The following is a 4998-nucleotide window of genomic DNA, read 5'->3' as shown; positions in this document are numbered from 1 at the left end:
TTATACAAAAATATGAGTTGTGGATCTATTTTCTTTCAGATTTACAAATATAGAAACAAAATACAATTAAAACAAGAAAATCTTTACTTTTAGTTTATTTTTATATCTTTGGGAATTCAATAAATATAATTAAATGAATCAGATTTTTTCATAAACCAATTACCTAAAAACATATAAATCTGTACATTTTTTCAACTTATTTTATATTTATGAAACAATAAAGCACAAGTTTTTATATAAAAAAATAATTATTTTTATATATTAATTCTAGTACTTAAAACCGGTATTTATAAATTTAAATACCGGTAATAAAAAACAGTACATGCAACTATGTTAATATGTTACAAGTTACGCACACATTATAATAAGGTCAAATTGACCGGCTACATAAATAATTCATTCTCAACGTTCTAACAAGTAATTATTAATTAATAATTAAATCTAAAACTTTACCCTAAAACATTTTTGGTTCACAACACACAAAACTACACCCTTAAAATATGAAAAAATAATTTTAACTTATATGTTTTTTCCTGCAAATATGTTTCTTCAAAGTCATCGTCAGTTACTCCTTATGTGATCAAATTGCCTATAAATTCCTATAATAAATATTATTAATACTATTTAAGGTCAAATTGACCGGGATTGAAAGAAATATCATAATATCTTAACAACTTTCACGTTTGCACTATTGTGTAATTACATTTATGTTATGTGAGAGTACATTAACAGAAAAACGTGAAAAATGTGAAAAGGTCAAATTGACCTAAAAGTAGCAGTTACGGGTTAAATTGAAAAATTTTGCTTGTCTAGAATTACTTCAATAAGTATTTTTAATGTATGTTAAATTAATATAATTAGCAGTAATTTGACTTTATTGTAAAAATAAATTGAAACTATTTCATGAACTTAAATTCCACAAAAGATTAGATTTTTCAATGTTATATTTTAAAAACATGTTTCTTTTTCCTTTTACAACTAAAAAAAAAACAAATATTTATACTTGTAAAAGATTATTTTTAATAAAATTTAAAACTACACACATGATAAAATATAATCCGTACAAATCCTAAAAAAATTTCAATGTATTTAATATTTATGAAACTTTGTACGTATTAATAATTTTGTTTTCAAATTATTCAAATTTATAAAATAAATGGACAAATACTTTATTTAATTAAATGTAAATATGTTTCTCATTAATAAATAGCACAAACAATCCGATTTTTCAATCTGATAATAAAATAAATCAGGTTTTATTTGGTTTTTGATTTTTTACGAAATAAAACAGAAATATTTATACTTTCTTTTATTTCATTTATATTTTGAAGCTGTTAAAATATTGCAAAGTAAAATAAAATACGTTGTTATTTTATACCGGTAAATTTAAAAACCGGGTTTCAAACATTAAGAATAGGCGACTCGTAATTCAGTCTAGAGATTTTTCTCTATAATATCAGTATTAAATAAATATAATTTGTGTTTTCATTTCATTAACTACAAAATAAAATATAATTTATACAAATCAGTTCAACTTTTCAATTAATTTAGTTTTCATAAAACACATTTTTTCTCCATAGTAATAAGAGTATTTAAATATTTTATTTGAAAGAAAATTGAAACTATTTCTTCTTAAATGAAATTGCACAAACGCATCGATTTTCTAGAACTGGATTTCAGTAAAGTGTATTTCTGGGAATGATTTGCAGTTTCGCATATGCAGCAGCTGTGAGTTTCACACAGATAATGACAAAATTAGTTTGCATTAGATTTATTTACCTATTCGAAATTGAGCTGTAAGTTTTACACAGATGATGACAAAAATTTGCTTTGTATTCAATGACAATGTTCATGAAAATCATGTTACTTAAGTCACCTAAACATATTTAAAAAGTGGTAATTTCATCAAAAACTTCATATTGACCTATTCGAAACTGCATCAGCTGTAAGTTTTACACAGATGATAACAAAAAAAAATTGTTTGTGCAATGACGATGTTCATAAAATTTACGTTACTTAAGTCACTTAAAAAGATTTAAGTAGTTTTAATTTCATCAAAAACGTCATTTTGACCTATTCGAAACTGCATCAGCTGTGAGTTTCGAAGATGTTGACAAAAATTTGGCATTCATTTAACACCGATTTTCATTAAATACACGATATTTAAGTCACTTAAACAGTTAAGAACTGGTAATTTCATAAAAATACTTCATTTTGACCTATCCGAAACAGCATCAGCTGTGAGTCTCTCAAAGATGTTACAAAAGTTTGGCATACATTGAACAAAGATTTTCATGAAAGTCACGTTATGTATTCGTTATTTCATCAACAACATCATTTTGAACTATTCCTCAAAGATATTGACAAAAATTTGACTTTCATTTGACAACGATTTTTATGAAATTCACGATACTTAAGTCACTTAAAAAGATTTAAGTATTGGTAATTTCATCAAAAAAATCATTTTGACCTATTCAAAACCTATTCAACAGCTGTGAGTTTCTCAAAGATGTTGACAAAAAATTGGGTTTTATTTAACAATGATTTTCATGAAATTCACAACACTTAAGTTACTTAAAGAGATTTAAGTAATGTAATTTTATCAGAAACTTTATTTTGACTTATCCCAAACTGCATCAGCTGTGAGTTTCTCAAAGATGTTGACAAAAATTTGGCTTTCATTTAACAACGATTTTCATGAAATACACGATATTTAAGTCACTTAAACATTTAAGAACTGGTAATTTCATCAAAAACTTTATTTTGACCTATACCAAAATGCATCAGCTGTGAGTTTCTCAAAGATGTTGACAAAAGTTTGGCTTACATTGAACAAAGATTTTCATGAAAGTCACGTTATTTGAGTTACATAAAAAGATTTAAGTATTCGTTATTTCATCAACAACTAAATTTTGAACTATCTTTGAGGATATTGACAAAAATTTGAATTTAATTTAACAACGTTTTTCATGAAATTCACGATACTTAAGTCACTTAAAAAGATTTAAGTATTGGTAATTTCATCAAAAACTTCATTTTGACCTATTCAAAACTGCATCAGCTATGAGTTTCTCAAAGATGTTGACAAATATTTGGCTTGCATTTAACAACGATGAAATGAAATTTTCATTACCACTAATGAATTTATTCAGTGTGTCTTTTTATTTACCAAAATAAAAGTTGCTGCTGAAAGATACAAACCGCAAAGAAACCTTTGTTTACCTGACAGAACCGCACCAATAAAGATCATTTTATTTGCTGATTCCGTTTCGAGTTACAAATAGAATTAGTTTTGCGGCAGAAAGTTTCCTGCCACGACCATAATTTAGAATGAAGGGGTTTTGATCGCGGCTCAGAAATACCGGATCTAGTCACGCTATCCGCACGATTTGTATACACAGTCCTCACTCCTAACTGCTGCAGCCCAGAAAACCGGATGCTCCGTCATTTTCACGGAATTTATTTTTAGGATTCCGCAGGATTGCCATGGATTAAACAAATAAAACCAAGAGATAAAAGAAGGAAAGTACCTTTTCACTCTCTCCCTCTACCCATTTGCATGTTCCCTTTTCCTGCCACCAATCTTATACACGCACCCTTTTCAAGGAATTCCGGCTCATCATTAATTAACGCAAAATACGGGTGTAAATATTTTTCGATTTCATTATCTTCCAGCTTTATTTGAGTCTACACTAATCCAATTAAAAACGAAATTTTAATTAAATATTAAGCTACATTACAACTGCGTAAATTACCAAGTTTAATGGCGTAAATCATTGAGATTGTTATTACTAAATTTAAATACACACTGCAAATGCATTAAAGCGATAATAGTTTCATAAACACTTCTCTCTTACTCGACGAACTGAATTTTGGTCGAATTATAATTAGTTTGAAAACAGATTTAGCCTTTTCCTAAAACCCAGAGCAAGCAAGTTAATTGGATACATTTCGTGGAAATAAGAACATAATGAAACATTTGATTATAATTAAACACTGTAACAATGCATCCTCTTTTATGATAATCTAATCAAATGAATTTTACTATATACTGTTATCGCTGAAAGTCCACTTTAAAAATGAATTATTGGTTATTGTAGTAAGATAAAGATATCCTCTTTTTATATTTATAATCATATATACAATTGATCACGATTCCTTAATAAAGTAATCATTCTTATCTATAAAATATTATCACAATTCTATCTAATCTAATAATCATAGTAAAAACAACTTTTTTATTGCAATTATTATTGATTTTACTTCAGTGTGCACTGCAATTTATTAGATATTAGCTGATTTTGTTTTATATACTTGTGAAAGTCCTTCATTTCTTACAAGTCCAATATTTCATACAGTTATTACACAGAGTTCACATACTAATTAAAAAGACGATAATAATTCAATTTCTGATAGTGATGTTTGTAAGTAAGAGTAATATTTCTGGGTATATTGGAGTTATTTTATTATACAAATAATGAATATTAGTAGAAGAAGACGAATTTTTGATTCAGATGATGAAAGCAATTTGAGGAATATTAATTCAATAGCCTCTTATTACTATTGGTATTATTAAATTCAATCACTGACGAAAACGACTTTACTAATTTTCGATTACATTATGAAAATAATGATCAGAAGACTAGAAAAGTTAAAGAAGAAATTAAAGCGAAAAATATTATACAAAAACTGAAAAGATTATTGTTTCAAAGAAATTCGAAAATATGGACTGAAAATGTGCCATTATATAAAATGCCAAGAACAATAATACGAGATAAATACAGAGATATGATGAATACTTCATTATGCTAACGGTAAAAAATAAATAAGTTTATTTATATCTTTTTTTTTTAATAAATTCGTATATTTTATCTTGGATGATATATTAATGAATATTCAACAAAGTGAATAAAATTTTGGTATAGTTTTAAATTATATACTTTACCTAGTTCTTCTATACAAATGTAGATGCGAATTATCAAATGTGTATTTAAAATT

The sequence above is a fragment of the Nicrophorus vespilloides genome, unplaced genomic scaffold (genome assembly GCF_001412225.1).
Source record: "Nicrophorus vespilloides isolate i.1.1-1 unplaced genomic scaffold, Nicve_v1.0, whole genome shotgun sequence".
Classification (NCBI taxonomy): Eukaryota; Metazoa; Arthropoda; class Insecta; order Coleoptera; family Silphidae; genus Nicrophorus; species Nicrophorus vespilloides.
Note: the sequence above shows the minus strand (reverse complement) of the source record.